The sequence below is a fragment of the Bos javanicus genome, chromosome 13 (genome assembly GCF_032452875.1).
Source record: "Bos javanicus breed banteng chromosome 13, ARS-OSU_banteng_1.0, whole genome shotgun sequence".
Taxonomy (NCBI): domain Eukaryota; kingdom Metazoa; phylum Chordata; class Mammalia; order Artiodactyla; family Bovidae; genus Bos; species Bos javanicus.
Genome location: NC_083880.1, coordinates 43,587,645 through 43,604,615, shown reverse-complemented (window position 1 = coordinate 43,604,615; position 16,971 = coordinate 43,587,645). Strand labels below are relative to the sequence as shown.

Here is a 16,971-nt window from a genome sequence, read left to right as displayed (position 1 = left end):
CTGGTGTGAGGTCTGCAGGAAGCCCCTGGTTTATTCTTACGCTGGAAATCAGGACTGTCTTCCCAGAATTAAGCTTTAAAAAACTTAGTTCCCCTACTGAACTGCCTGCTACAGAAAATAACATGTGTGAAACATCTGCAAGTCACTGATGGTAGAAATTCATAGCATCTTCTATTTCTGTTGAGGCCATCAATTGCTTTCATGTCTTCCAGAGTCAGTTCAAAGTCAAACACATGGAAGAAAGGAAAGAACCATGTTTACTCCCCCAAGAACTGGCCTCCCCCTGGGGACTGGAGAAGTGTCCAGCTGGATGGAGACAAGAAGAGGGGACAGGGAAGCTGTGTCTGTCCTCAGCTTCCAGGTGAACAAGCCTGGGAACCTTTGCTGAGTTCTCACCTCTCCTTCCACACCTTTTCCTTCACTGTCTACCTCACAATACAGTGCATCAGTCCCTTATCTAAGTGAATCACTTGAAAAAACAATCAAATTAAAATCTTTTACCAAGCATGGTCATTGGACACTCCTGACTCGATACTGAATCTGAGCCAACATTAGACTAATTAACTCCACCCAACACGCCCTAAAGGTGACAGGATTCAGCTGAAGCAGTGTCAGAAGGAGCTTCCTCCATGAAAACCTATTCAATAATCTGATATCAAACGTACTCATTACCTATCAGTTCAGTTCAGTTCAATCGCACAGTCATGTCTGACTCTTTGCAACCCCATGAATTGGAGCACACCAGGCTTCCATGCCCATCACCAACTCCCGGAGTTCACTCAAACTCATGTCCATCGAGTTGGTGATGCCATCGAGCCATCTCATCCTATGTTGTCCCCTTCTCCTTCTGCCCCCAATCCCTCCCAGCATCAGAGTCTTTTCCAATGAGTCAACTCTTCGCATCAGGTGGCCAAAGTACTGGAGTTTCAGCTTTAGCATCATTCCTTCCAAAGAACACCCAGGACTGATCTCCTTTAGAATGGACCGGTTGGATCTCCTTGCAGTCCAAGGGACTCTCAAGAGTCTTCTCCAACACCATAGTTCAAAAGCGTCAATTCTTCAGCATTCAGCTTTCTTCACAGTTCAACTCTCACATCCATACATGACCACTGGAAAAACCATAGCCTTGACTCGAGGGACCTTTGTTGGCAAAGTAATTCCCTATGATTGAATATAAAAAACTTTATGTAAATGCCTTTGTGGAGAAAGTTATGAAAAATGTTTAAGACATTAAAGAACACCTAAATAATTAAAAATTCATATCATAATTTTGAAATGGAAAGCTCAATTTTGTCAAGAAATTCATTTTCTCCAAAGTGATGTGTTTCAGTGCAATATGAACCAAAGACTTAAACACGTATTATTTTGTGAAATTCAGTAAAGTGATACTAAGTTTGAAATAAGAAATAGCTAGTCAAGAGCAATCAAGATAGCCTTAAAGAAGAAAAATATGCCATTCTGAAAAGCAAGACTTAATTTATACTTTTGTAATAGAGTACCGAAAACTGAATAGTTAAATATAAGGGAGAGGCCAGAAATGTATTTATGAATATTTGATATATGACAGAGTTGGCAGTGAAAAATCTGTGGAAAACATGGACACTTAGATTTCCATTTAAATAAAAAAAAATAGGTAATCATTTTATATCATATTAGAAAATCAGTTCCAGGTGTATTTCAGAACCAAATTTGAATGCAAACACAAAACAATTTTTCAGGGGACTATATAATTGACCCTTGACTTGGCCTGACCCATAACTTGCATTGGGCAGTGAAATTTGCCAGAAGAAATGGTGCATTTTCAGCTTAGACATGAAGAGGATTTTTTCCTACTCCCTGGCTTGGGATCATAATTGGGAAATTAAAAGACACTTGCTCCTTTTTTTTTTTTTTTTTTTTTTTCTCCGGGAGCGAAATTCAAACTGCCCGCTGGTACTCGGTGCCGCGCAAGCGCACAGCCGCACTCCCGAAATCGGCGTAGCGCAGGCGCACAGCCGCACTCCCGAAGGCTGCTGCCGACACTTGCTCCTTGAAAGAAAAGCTATGACAAACCTAGACAGCATATTAAAAAGCAGAGACATCACTTTTCTGACAAAGGTCCATCTAGTCAAACTATGGTTTTTCCAATAGTCATGTATGGATATGAGAGTTGAACTATAAAGAAAGCTTAGTGCTGAAGAATTGATGCTCTTGAACTATGGTGTGGAGAACACTCTTGAGTCCCTTGGACTGCAAGGAGATCAAACCAGTCAATCATAAAGGAAATTATTCCTGAGTATTCATTGGAAGGACTGATGCTGAAGCTGGAACTCCAATACTTTGGCCACCTGATGCAAAGAACTGACTCACTGGAAAAGACCCTGATACTGGGAAAGATTGAAGGCAGGAGGAGAAGGGGACAACAGAGGATGAGATGGTTGAATGGCATCACCGACTCAATGGACATGAATTTGAGTAAACTCCAGGAGTTGGTAATGGACAGGGAAGCCTGGCGTGCTGAGGTCCATGGGTTTGCAAAGTGTTAGACGTGATTGAGTAACTGAACTGACTGACTTGGGATCATAGGGCTGTGCTGAGATAGTTGTCACAGTCTAGCTAAATATATATGAAAAAATATACAGAGAAGCATGCAGGCTCCTCTAACAAGAGTCACATCCAGCTGGTAAAGCCTTGAACTGCAAATGCCCAAGAAAGCCCAGCCTAGAGGACAACTGCTTAGCTGAGTGCTGGCTGATTGTCAAACCACAGAATCAAGAGATGCAGAAATGATCTCTGCATTAACTCTCTGGGGAGAGTTTCCTGTACAGCTATGCTAAGGTACAATAATGGTCTCCTACACAGAAATCAAAACACAGACATCTTAGCAATAATAGGCACAGTCTTGAACAGGAACTTTGCAACAGCAGAAACTCAAGGAGATTAAATGTGTGAAGTAAAACCTTATAGTATTCATGGAAATACAAGATAAAACCACAATTAGGAGGTTAAAGATCACTGCCATAATTTTTGTGCCCCCAAATTCACATCTTGATGGTGTTAGAAAAGGAGTTTTTGAGAGGTGATTAGGACATAATCATAGAGCCCTCATGCATGAGATTTAAATAATATCATGTAAGAGACTTGGGACAGCTCTGTTGACCCCTCCACCATGTTAAGATACAAGGAGAAGCCAGTGACCTGGAGGAGGGCCATCACCCAACCACACGGATCTCAGACCTCCAGCTTCAGAACTGTGAGAAACAAATTTCAAGTTTTTCTCAGTCACTCAGTGTGTAGTATCTTGTTAAAACACACAAAACGGCCTAAAAAAATCACATAATGCAATTTCATCAATTGAGAAAAAGACAATAAGATATCATGTGTACAATGTGACAGAATAAATTGGGGACATAGCACTGGAGCTATAATCTCTGTTTTCTGTCCAACTATAGTGAAAGTGAAAGAGGAGAGTGAAAAAGTTGGCTTAAAGCTCAACATTCAGAAAACTAAGATCATGTCATCTGGTCCCATCACTTCATGGCAAATAGATGGGGAAACAGTGGCTGACTTTATTTTTCTGGGCTCCAAAGTAACTGCCGGTGGTCATTCCAGCCATGAAATTAAAAGACGCTTACTTCTTGGAAGGAAAGTGATGACCAACCTAGACAGCATATTAAAAAGCAAAGACATTACTTTGTCAACAAAGATCCGTCTAGTCAGGGCCATCGGAGAAGGCACTGGCACCCCATTCCAGTACTCTTGCCTGGAAAATCCCATGGATGGAGAAGCCTGGTAGGCTGCAGTCCATGGGGTCGCTAAGAGTTGGACATGACTGAGTGACTTCTTTCACTTTTCACTTTCATGCATTGGAGAAGGAAATGGCAACCCACTCCAGTGTTCTAGCCTGGAGAATCCCAGGGACAGGGGAGCCTGGTGGGCTGCCGTCTATGGGGTTGCACAGACACGACTGAAGCGACTTAGCAGCAGCAGCAGCAGCAGTCAGGGCTATGGTTTTTCCAGTAGTCATGTATGGATGTGAGAGTTGGACTATAAAGAAAGCTGAGCGCCGAAAAACCGATGCTTTTGAACTGTGGTGTTGGAGAAGACTCTTAAGAGCCCCTTGGTCTGCAAGGAGATCCAACCAGTCCATCCTAAAGGAGATCAGTCCTCAGTGTTCATTGGAAGCACTGATGTTGAAGTTGAAACTCCAATACTTTGGTCACATGATGCAAAGAGGTGACTCATTTGAAAAGACCCTGATGCTGGGAAAGATTGAGGGCAGGAAGAGAGGGGAACAACAGAGGATGAGATGGTTGGATGGCATCACCGACTCAATGGACATGAGTTTGGGTAAAGTCTGGGAGTTGGTGATGGACAGGGAGCTATGGCATGCTGTGGTCCATGGGGTCACAAAGAGTCAGACGTGACTAAGCGATTGAACTGAACTGAACTGAAATTTACATTTTGATGTTGTTAGAAATGGAGCCTTTGAAAGGTCATGATAGTGGAGCTCTCACGAATGAGATTTTAAAATAGCATATTCATGTAAGAGACTTGGGAGAGCTCTGTTGCCCTCTCCATGATATTAAGATGCAAAGAGAAACCTGTGACCTGGATGAGGGCCCTCACCTGACCACACAGGAACCCTGACTCAGATCTCCAGCTTCAAAACTGTGAGAAATAAATTTCAATTTTTCTCAGCCACTCAATCTGTGATATTTTGTTAGAGTAGTTCAAATGGTCTAAAAAAAAATCACATATTGCAATTTCATCAACTGATAACAAAGAAAATAAGATGTCATTTGCAGAAGATGACAGATTAAATGGCTAACATAACTCTGAAACTAAAATCTCTGTTTTCTGTCCAACCTGAACCCTCTGCAGCCATGCCACCTCTCCTGTTGCCACATCAGGAGGAGAAAATCACCAGGAACACACACAACATGTTCATGCATGGGGAAGAACTGGTAACTTGTCTTGATTCAAGGAAAGTCTTGAGAGAGAGACAAAGAATGAAGGATATTCCTTAGGACCCCTTTGCCCACAGCCCCAACTCATCACCTGTACGTTCTCTTTGATCTGCTTCTTCTTGTAACTCTTGGCCAGAACCACAACACCACGTTGTATCTGGTAGTGAAGGACAACCAGAGCTGGGGTTTGCTTGTACTTTTTGGCAATGGCACAAAGAACCAGGTCCTCCAAGAAAACGGGCAGGTTCAGGTTCACCCTGGAAGGAAATTCAGAAATGCTGAGGAGCTGAGACTAAGTACTCAGTTTGTGAGTAGTTTCACCAAACAGACGAAGTATGTCCACTCTATACCAGTGCTTCTCAAACCGTGGTCCATGTACTAAAACCATCAGCTTTACTGGGGATCTTGTTAGAAGTACAAATTCCCGGCTTAAATGCAGACACACTGAATCAGAACTTCAATGGTGGCACCTCCTAATCTGTGTTTACAAAGTTCTCCCAGTCATTTGGATGCATGTTTGAGTGAGACCAGAACTCCCAAACTCATGGATTTTTTTTTCCTTTTTTAATTCTCATTTGTTGTTTTTCTCCATTCATAGCTCTAAAGTTTGTACAATGGCACAAAAAGAAACAGTGATGGAAAAAGACTGGGAAATTTTTTTTTAATTGTTACTTTTCACAGGTATTGATACAAGTTGAATAGTCCAAAACTATTCATTTCATCATTATTTATATATATTATTTATATTATGCAATTTTCTATAGATGTTTACAAAAATGGTTCATATTGAAATTTGTTATCATGATAGACCTGGAAGTTACATATTATTATCCCAATTTTAGATAAAAGATATGTGAGGTTTAGACATGTATTTTTAGAAATATGTTCATTGTTGAATAAATAAGTAAATCATGATATGAGCTTGTGTCTCTGGTCTCAACTGGGGGATTATATATTGATTTTAATGCAGAGATTTGTTATTTATGGGTCAACAATCTAATACAATGTAGAAAAATTGGCTGGGTGATGGGAAGATAAAAGAGAAGGATTCATTCCATCCTTCCCTGCTTATCCCCTGTGCCTATGAGTTATCTGAGTAATATATGATTTAAACTATTTATCAAAAATTGAATTTTACATAAACTACTTGTTGTCTTCATTAGGGTTCAATACCATTCTTTTAGTCTTTGGGAACCCAGGGCAGCATAGGCAACAAGAACGATATCATATGACTTGCAGAAATCCAACAGTTTCCTCTGGTTGAGATAAGGGTGACATTCCACCTGTAGAATGTCAACAGAGAAGAGTGTCAGATTATATGGAAAGGTATTATTAATGTGACAGAAAAGATGTAAACTGGAAATACCAACACCAAGAGAAAAATAGACAAAAGTGTGTTTATACAGTTAATTTTATGATAGACATGGATGGGAAAACCAGTCTAAGACTGAATAATCAAAAGGTGGGCTCTACATTTGAGTAAATGCTTCTGAGTAAATATTTCATGTAATGTTAGCATCACCATGAGCCTTTAAATTAACCCTCTAACCTGGATGATTTCCATCATCTCCAGCACATTTTTCTGTTCTGTGCTCCCTGTTGAGACTCATAAATGCTGAGCCACCAAGATTTTGGATTCAGCCAACAGAACCCCACACAAACGCTTAACACCCATCTCAGCTGATTTGTATCTTTATTACTTCCCATTCCAGTTTTTTTTTAATTAATTTATTTTTAACTGAAGAATGTTTGCTTTACAGGATTTTGCTGGTTTCTGTCAAACCTCAACATGAATCCATTCCAGGTTTTCATGGTCTTCCTTCCTGCTTGCAGTTCGCTCCAAGCCACTTTCACCCTCAGTCTGGTTATCCTTCCATCCCAGGGAAATGCCTCCTTCCTCTAGCTCTGGATTCTACCCACAGTTTACGAGGAAATCCTCCACACCTATCTACCCAGACTTTATCAGAGATATCGTTATGGATTTCATTCACAAAGTCCAGACAGGCTCTGCTCTCTAGTATCCTTTGACCCACAAAGGTCGTATGAACAGGAGGAGAGGACAGACAGATATCAGGCTCCAGGGCAAGAAGGAGGTTGTAAAGAGCAGGAGGGAGAGGAGCCAAGCTGCTCACCTGGTTGCAGACAGGCTTGTACTTGAGCCCCGGCTTATTTAGGGTATTCTCCAGCTGCTTGTGGTTGAAGTTGGACACCCTGATGGACTTAGTCAGCCCTGCGTCCTTACACTTCTCCAGGGCCTGGAGACGGATGGGTGCTGAAAAATCACTTGGAATGAGCAATAGAACAAGAATAAAAGCTGAAAAAATATCTGTAAAAAGTGTCATCCAGAAGAATTAGCATTGATTATCAAGAAGGAAAGAGGGGAAGAATGGCATGACACAAAAAGAAGAATTGCCATCTCCTCCTTGGAAAATCCTAGAGAACACATATCACATGGAAGGAAATCACTGTCCCAGATTCTCCTCCTCTGTTCCTCTCTGTGAACATTTCAGCAATGGTTTCCTCTCCATAACCCCAGCATCACATCCCTTAGAGTTCATGAACTGCTGCATGACACAAAAAGAAGAATTGCCATCTCCTCCTTGGAAAACCCTGGAGAACACATATCACATGGAAGGAAATAGATATCTGTCTCACTGTCCCAGATTCTCCTCCCCTGTTCCTCTCTGTGAACATTTCAGCAATGGTTTCCTCTCCACAACCCCAGCATCACATCCCTTAGAGTTCATGAACTGCTGAGTCTGATGGCCCACAGCCCATGCTCACAGGCAGAATTGATGGAGGTTTCCCCTCTCCTGGCTCCTCCTTTAACTCTCTACTCTTGGAACTCACCTCCCATGTGTGACAGAGATCCACTGAGTCAGGTATCAGTTTTCCATTTTCATCTTTTGGGAATAATTCCTCCCCTGGCTGGAATAGAAGCAGTCATTTTAGACATGCAAAAAATAATTTCTCCACATTTAGCAAGGCTTCCAGGCACCCAGGATTAAACCTACATGAGGTAGGTTTACAACTTTGTAGATACTATTTGCAAAGTGATTGCATATGGAGATGTAAGCAAGGTCTTTAGGAGGGAAGCTCATTCTACTTTTTTACACTCAATACATGTTGTAATAAGTACAATTTTTCTAGGTCCTAAAAAAGGACTTCAAGTGACTTCTGTGAATTTTGTCGGTTCTTGTACTTCCCTCTTGAAATATCTCTGATCTGAGAATAGCAGTAAGTTACATGGCTTTATTTCCAGAATAAAAGTTTCAAACTTGACCTGGGCTAGATAATCAGATTTCCTTTTCCCTCTGAGCATCAGACGCCCTAGGGCAGGCACATGAACCAGCAAGACTCTCCTTAAGTTGGTACGGATTGTGGAAGATCAAGGTCTCAAAGATCAGTGGTCTTTGAGACCATTGTGGAAGATCAAGGGTCTCAAATGTTCATGGCCATGGACCTTGAGCTGCCCCAAGGTCATATTTGCCATCAGTAGAAAATTTTCAGAAAAAATTAGCAAACCATGAGTAACATCCTGATAAAGCGTAGAAATTAGTAGAAATTAGGAGACATTCCTGAAGAGTACTGCAAATCCCCAATCTGTCTGTGGCTGTGACTTGTCATCTACATAGTCCACTAAGCTATTGTGCATCAGATGGTTTGAACTGCTTTTTGTAACTTGAAATCAAGAGTTCTCAGTAAACCATTCTTAACAGCTAAGTGCAGTCTACAAACCTCATCATGAAGTCAGGCAAGAGAGGAGGCAATCTCTCCCAAGTCCTTGTAAAGGAACAAAGTTTAGACGCACCCAGAGGGAGCACCACCAAATATGCTCAATTTGAAAGGGTGAAAGACAAGAGAAACTCATCATGTTCAATGTAAAGCAGTGTCATGCTCACCACGGCTGCACCAAACTCTTGGTTCTTGAAATCCCCAGGGACCCAGGAGTCATATTCAGGACTGTGTGCAGAACTGGCCTGCTTCTACTTCCTCAGGTTTTTCTGGCACAGACTCTCAGATTATTAACTCCTTTTCTGGGAGGCATGTAAGGGATTCAAAGAAACTCAGTAAAAAGATGATCACAAATTATTGTTTGGGAGATTCAACTCTACTGTAATCATCCCTTCAACCTACTAAGACAAACCTTAATGCAACAATCCATGCAATGATGCACATTCTAACACAAGAAATAAAATTGATGTGATCACACATATTTCCAACCTTCACAGCCAGTGGAAAATGAATAATATAGAGATGGACATAGTCCAGTTGAAGAGTTTTCAGTGACTTTTTCAAGGCTGGTCAGACCAACTCTTGTCGAAGGGAAGTTAACCAAAGCTGTAGAGATTAAAGAACGCAAGTTTTGTTAATAATACTTCAGGTTTTTTTTTTTTTTTTTTTTTTTTGCCTTACTGTGACATTTGTGGGATATTACTCCCCTGACCAGGGATCAAATATGGGCTCATGTCATTAAAGCACCAAGTCTTAACCACTGAACCACCAAGGAATTCTAATACTTTAGGAATTTACCAATAAGCATAGATCACCAAACAAATGATCCTATTATATAATTGTCACCTTCGCACAATCACTTTCATAGATGTTCACACACAACATGCATAGCACCTTTGAAGTGTAGAATATGTCTTCTCTCTTCACAGTGCCATCTGCAATCCTGCTTTAAATGGCCTAGCCAACTTGCTCCTCATTTTGGTACACATGAGCACAGTCGATATGGTGGAACCCAACCTCTATAGCAAATTGGGTGACTTCCTGAGATTCACTCTTAGCAGTCTACATAAACAAAAATGTTGAATATCCACATGATTAAGAGATTGCTAAGGTACAAGCTTTGATCTTCCCAAGGATTGACTTTGCTCTGTGCCTTTGGTTAGTTCTATATGTGTGGTGATGAACCCATGAAAGTTTCCCTGAACATTCCTGGTGAGTTATTCCATGGACACCCAGGAACCCTTCAACCCCAGGCAACCAGTGGTTGATTGCTGACCTCAGAGGACCCAAGAACACCTCCAGGTTCAGTGATTTGCTGTTAGAAGCCAAAAGACTCATTAAGTTGTAGTCATGAGTAGCATTTATATTGTGAGATGTATACTTATATACAAAGGTATAAGGTGCCTGGTAAAAGCAGCAAGAAACCAAGTGCAAGCATTTGAGACTTCTGTCTACCAGTGAAACCACACAGAATGCACCAAATAAAACTGTATCTATTCAAGGTGTACAAAGTGATGTTCTCATATAAGAATCCATAGTTAATAATCACCACAATCAAGCTGGGTAACAGATCCATCACCTCCCATAGCTAACTATTAAGGTTGTTTGTAAGAAGACTTAAAATCTAATCTAACAAAATCTCAAGTTATGCACATTATCCTTAACTATAGTCACTGTGCTATACACCAGTTGTTCAGGCTTATTCATCCTATAACTGAAGGTCTATACCATTGACCAACATCTTCCCATTTTTCCCAGCCTTGACACCAGCTTCTGGTCACCATTTCCCTATTCTCTGCTTCTATAACTTCCACTTTTAGAGAATCCACCTATAAAGACATCCTGTAGTATTTATCTTTCTATTTCTGGCTTATTTCACTTAGCTTAATGTTCTCCCAGTTCATCTGTGTAGTTACAAATGGCAAAATTATTTTGTTTATAATGCTTAATAAATGTTCCATTTCTTTTTTTTTTTTTTTAGAAAGTATTGCTTTATTTGAGAAACTTACTTCCAAATTACTTTTATGTATTTTAAAAAGTCATAAAGAGCATCCAAGAGAAAAACGTATACAGTTTCCATAGGAATAAGGACAAAAAAATGGGGTTGATGACTGCCCCAAACGATATTTCCTAAAGGAAAAAAATGTAATATTTAACTTCTCTTTTTTTGAGGCAGGGTAAGTGAACTACACACATCATAAATAAAATTGTCTTACTTTACAAGGAGGAAGGACTGTGATCCTGTTTTTGATGCATATTAAATATAAAAATCCACTGTTCTGATCACGATGAGGGAAAAAAACATCATTCTTCAACACTTCAGTTCATGCAATGAAATCCAAAGGTCTGTTGAATCCACCTGATGGATTCATGTACTGCCTATACTTTCTCTTCTGAGACACATTTATGGCGTAGGCATTTACAGAGCCATCCACCTTTTTCCCTTTTGTGGAGTCAAAGGAGGCAAATCCCATTAACTTCATCATTTCTATTTCTTCCTCTGTTTTGCCCTCTAAGTCCTTCTCAGTTATCTGATGTTCTTTGCTCTTTCTTTCTTTCTTCTCCTCATCTCCTCTTTCAGTCGAGAAGAGAAAATGTAGATCTATGTCGTCTTGGGGACCTGGAACGCCTTCGGGGTGGGGCGCGAGAGCGGCTTCTCTGATCTTGCTCCCGGAACCGGGACCTTTCTTGGCGCCTGTGTTCTCTTTCCTGGGATGTGGGCCGGGACCACCTCCGCTCCCTCCGTGGGGCACGGCTGCGGCTGCGACCCATTTGGAATCCTTCTCCAGTACAAGTCCTCCGTTTCTTTTTATGTGATTCAGAATCTTTCCTATTTCAAGGAGATAGATATTTGGTCTAACTTCCCTCTGTTGTGTCTGCTCCTGGTTTTTCTTAAATGCTCGGACATTTGGGGATGTACTGAGCCATGAACCAGTGAATTTCATTGACAGCCTGGACCCTTCCTCGCCCTCACCCCCTGAGTACTACAAAGTCCTGTCTTCTGTTTCCAAAATGTCTCTGGATATTTCTATCTGTTTTATAGATGAAAAAACTGAGACTCAAAGTTTAAGGACAATTACATGCTCTAAAGACAAGACTCAAAGTTTAAGGACAATTACATGCTCTAAAGACAAGAATGTAAGCATGTGTAAATGGAAAAGTTAGAAATAAAAATTATAGTATCAGAAAAAAAAAAAAAAAAAGATGGACAGCCAACTTTCTGCCTTCCTTTCTAAAGACTTGTCCACTAGCCTGAATTATGCCCAGGCACTTCAGACTATATTTAATAAAAACACACAATGAAACCCAAGAATACATTGCAAAACCTGGCTTGTAAGAGTGTGGTTTATCCCTTCAGTGATATCCCCTCAGTTATATCCTCCTCCCCACTCAAATGATACTATAGTTCCCATCAGAAGAAGTTTCCAAGCAGAAAGAGAAGTACAGGGAAAAATATAGCTGGAGTGTTTCTGCCCTGGCACTGAGCAGGTATCCCACAGTAGAAAAGCAATTCTCTCCCATTATTTTTCAGTCACCTCATCTTCAGGACCTTCCACCTCAAATGCTTCTCTGGATCATGTCTTTTTGGAAGAAGGAAAGTGTTCTGGAACTAATGAAATATACAGAGAAACCCCACCATAGCAATCCCCCTCAAAACAAAGCAGCTGACAGTCAGTGATCTTGATGGCCAAGTCTCACCTCTTCTGCCAAACTGGGAAAGAGATGGAAACTGGAGGGGAACCCAGAGTAATCTGCAGGTAAGCACAGCTTCAGACCATGATGCAGAATGAAGGCTGAATGCTTTCTCCTCTTTCAGAGGACATGGTTCTAGCCTGGTTGGTGGAACCACATGACCCTCCCAGGGTCACACAGGAGCTCAGTGCTTGACAACCCAAGTCCCTTCTGCTCATGTCACATCCACTACTATTTATATCTCAACCCACAACCTGTACTGTTACCTCTGAAGGTGCATAGGTTCCGAATCTCAGGACAGGAATGAAGTAGCCATCATTAAGCTTCACCTTCTGGCCTTTGAGATCCATTGTCTGTTGCTCCTCTGAGTAAGCAGACTGGGATTTTTTTCTTCTCCCTTCAAATGTTATAAATAACAAGAACATAACACCCGAGCTGCACTGTCCAGTGTTAGCAGAGACATAGTAGGAGAAGCATGATTAAACCAGTACCCATGGAGTCAGAGATGATTGACCACAGTTAACTTGTTTGATTCTTTTTATCAATGTAACCTCACGTAGTATATAATGATGAGATTGGGTGAGCAATTATTGACTATTTGTTAGACTAGAAACTTCCAACATAAATATTTTTAATTTTCTATTATTATGAAGCCCAATCTCAATCAAACATCAATTGAAAAAACTACTTTTCAGTACAAACACACACACATACACAAATTACACAATCTGAAAGTGTTTAATAGCATTTTTCAAAATGTTACCCCTTAATAAAGAATCAAAACTTCAAATGAAAATAAATTTCCCCTTTTATATTTCCCACAGCAAAATTACTATGCTTTACAGACCTGACTACTGAAATCCTGAACAGAAAACAGAAATGAGACATTTTGGCCAGTGCTTATTGGAAGTTAATTATTAATAGCCTTAGGATACCATGCACAGTGTTCAAAGAGACTTTGAGTGTTGAACCCTTGTAGCTAGTTATATAACTTTTAGGGTACTCTCATAATGTCACTGATACATATTTTACATAATTTACTAACTGCTCCACATCATTCATAAATGAAAAACCTATAAACAAGTTAAAATGCAACAAATCTGGAAAGAGTAACAGAAATTGTGATGCACTGATACACGAGAACGTTGTGAAGACAAAATTTAACATGTATAGTGATGTCGGCAAAATGGTGAGGTGGGAGGACTGAACTCTCCCATGGAAAGACAAGAAAAGAAAGAGAAATCACCTGAAAACTTCATAGGAGTCTGGAAAACAGTCAAACACAGATCGACAGCAACAAAGTAAACAGCCAATTAGGAAAAATCAAGAACAGAATGGAAGGAAATTTCATCGTGTATTACTCACCTGTACCCTCCTCCTACCTGGGGCAGTGCAACCTTGATGAGCTCCCAGTTGCTCCCTCAATCCAGAGTGATAACAGAAAACCTTATGTGTGGTATTCCAACCTACTTGGGGGCTGTCTGGGGACTAGTGTCTGTTCCACTCAACTCTAAGCTTAAACTAAAGAGTTCCTGGAATGCCTATTGCAGCTGCAGGGGAACTATATATATATGTTTGTGTGTGTGTATATATACATATACATATATATGGGCTTCCCTTATAGTTCAATTGGTAAAGAGTCTGCCTGCAATGCAGGAGACCCAGGTTCGATTCCTGGGTCAGGAAGATCCCCTGGAGAAGGAAATGGCAACCCACTCCAGTATTCTTGCCTGGAGAATCCCATGAACAGAGAAGCCTGGCAGTGCTACAGTCTGTGGGGTCACAAGAGTCAGACACAACTGAGCGACTAAGCACACCTAAGCACATGTATATATATATATACATAAGGAACCAAGGACAAAGGAATAAGGGTGGAAACACAGACTAGATAATGTATTAAAAGGCCCTGAATAGAATGAGGATGTGGCTTTGGGGGACATAGTACATTCAAAAACAGTCATAAATTCACCAGAATCAGATAGCCAGTCTCAGCCAGGTAAGATGCTAACTCAGAAATGAACTGAGCCACCTGTAGCTTTCCTGTTGGGCTGATCCCAGGACTAGGAGCATGACGAGCCAACTAGTAAAAGTCAAGACAAGGAACAAATCTACCAAGAGTGAGATTTTCCCTGTTATTTCAAGTACCAAACTGAATGTACACACACAGAAACACACAGAGGAACACACATACAGGAATATACACACACACAGGAACACACATCCAGGAACACACACCCAGGAACACACACACACAGGAACACACATCCAGGAACACACACACACAGGAACACACATCCAGGAACACACACACACACAGGAACACACACACACACAGGAATACACACACATCTGGACAGGGCAGGGCGGCCATCACAGAGGGCCCCAAGGAGCAGGGGCTGGGGCTCTGAGGGTGTGTCAGTGCTGCACCACATGCACAGCTGCCCGCCCCAGGGGCTGCTCCTGCACACCTTCCTCCGGCTCTGCCACCCGCTGGGGCAAAGGTGCAGTACAGGGAACGGGAGTGCACACTTACAAGGGTGCATACTTACAAAGAGTGGAACCAGTCTGGACACAACCCTCAGAGTTCTGCTCCAGCATCTTGGGACTTGCCTGGCCCAGTAGGGTGGGGACAGCCACTGAGCACAGAAGCCTTTGCTCACACTGGCTTCTGGCTCCAGCCTGCCCTCCCCCTCCCACCGAGGTGACAGTTGCCAGCACACCCTGGGAAGGGGTGACCTCAGACCAGCTCAGCTCCAGCTCTGCCCCAAAACCTTGTGCACACAGACTGCACAGGGACAGGTCCACACAAGGACAGTCCCACAAAACCAGGACAGGTAACTTTTTCACCTAACTTAATAGAAAAGGAGGAAGCTAAGCAAAATGAGAAGAGAGAAGAATTTGTGTCAAATGAAACAATAACAAAAAAACTTGAAAGGATCAGATATTGAGATAGAGGTTAATAATTTACCAAAATAATTTACCAGAATACAGAATCATAAGAAAAATGTTACATTAACTAGGGAATAGAACATACTAACATTCACAGTGTAGGGATTCCAGAAGCAGAAGAGATGGAGAAGAGAGCCGAAAATGTAGGTGTGATGAATTGTGGCTAAAAACTTCCTTTAACCTGGGACTTTCCTGGTGGTCCAGTGGTGAGGACTCTGTGCTTCCACTGCAGGGGCATGGTTCTGAACCTGGTCTGGGAACAATCTTGTAAAGCTTATTAAAATCTTGAGAGGCAAGATATTCTTGGTTTACCTGGTAACCCTAGTATAATGACAAAGTCCTTACATGTGTGACTGGGAGGGTTGTATTCAAAGAGAAGGTGGGAAGATAGGAGCATTAGATAAAAGATTCTAAGATGGAATAGTCTGTCTCTGAAGATCTCAGTAGAGTCTACAAGATGAAGATGGAAGAGTTCTCTTGTTCAGTTTCTCGGTTGTGTCCAACTCTTTGCCACCCCATGGACTGCAACACACCAGGTTTCTCTGTCCTTCACTATCTCCCAGAGTTTGCTCAGATTTATGTCCACTGAGTCTGTGATGCCATCCAACCATATCATCCTCTATCCTCCCCTTCTCCTCTTGCCCTCAATCTTTCCCAGCATCAGGGTCTTTTTCAATGAATTGGTTCTTCATATCAGGTGGCCAAAATATTGGCGTTTCAGCTTCAGCATCAGTCCTTCCAATTAATATTCAGGATTGATTTCCTTCAGGATTGACTGGTTTGATCTCCTGGCTGTCCATGGGGCTCTCAAGAGTCTTCTCCATAACCACAGTTTGAAAGTATCAATTCCTCAGGGCTCAGCCTTCTTTACAGTCCATCTCTCACATTCATACATGACTACTGGAAATGCCATAGCTTTGACCCTACAGATCTTTGTCAGCAAAGTGATGGCTCTGCTTTTAAACAGGTTATCTAGATTGTCATAGTTTTTCTTCCAAGAAGCAAGCATCTTTATTTAACGGCTACAGTCACCATCTGCAGTGATTTTGGAGGCCAAGAAAATAAACTCTGTCACTGTTTCCCTTTTTTTCTCCATCTATTTGCTGTGAAGGGATGGAACCAGATGCCATAATCTTAATTTTTCAAATATTGAGATTTAAGTCCATTATTTCTCTCTCCTCTTTCACCTCCATCAAGAGACTCTTTAGTTCCTCTTCGCTTTCTGCCATTAAAAGAAAGAAAGAAAGTGAGTTGCTCAATCATGTCCAACACTTTGCGACCCCATAGACTGTAGCCTACCATGCTCCTCCACCCATGGGATTTTCCAGGCAAGAGTATTGGAGTGGGTTGCCATTTCCTTCTGTAGAGGATCTTCCCAACCCAGGGATTGAACCTGGGTCTCCTGCATTGTAGGCAGACGCTTTACCGTCTGAGCCATCAGGGAAGCCTTTTCTGCCATTAAGGTTATGTCATCTGCGTACCTGAGGTTACTGATATTTCTCCCAGCAATCTTCAACCCACCTTGTGGTTCATCCACCTCAGCATTCCACATAATGTAATCTGTATATAAATTAAATAAGCAGGGTGAAAATATACAGCTTGATGTACTCCTCTCACAATTTGGAACCAGTCCATTGTTTCATGT

General features: G+C 41.4%; 1 non-coding gene and 2 pseudogenes across 1 annotated transcript; all 3 read right to left on the bottom strand.

The window, feature by feature from the left end:
- The window catches only part of LOC133259252 (dihydrodiol dehydrogenase 3-like), a 31,262-nt pseudogene extending 16,010 nt beyond the window's left edge, over nt 1-15,252 (bottom strand).
- LOC133259254 (U4/U6.U5 small nuclear ribonucleoprotein 27 kDa protein-like) lies at nt 10,989-11,813 on the bottom strand (annotated as a pseudogene).
- Nucleotides 15,253-16,698: 1,446 nt separating the features above from the next.
- Nucleotides 16,699-16,770, bottom strand: TRNAC-ACA (transfer RNA cysteine (anticodon ACA)). Its single transcript has one exon. It is a non-coding gene; the product is annotated as a tRNA-Cys (tRNA).
- Between the last annotated feature and the right edge of the window lie 201 nt (nt 16,771-16,971).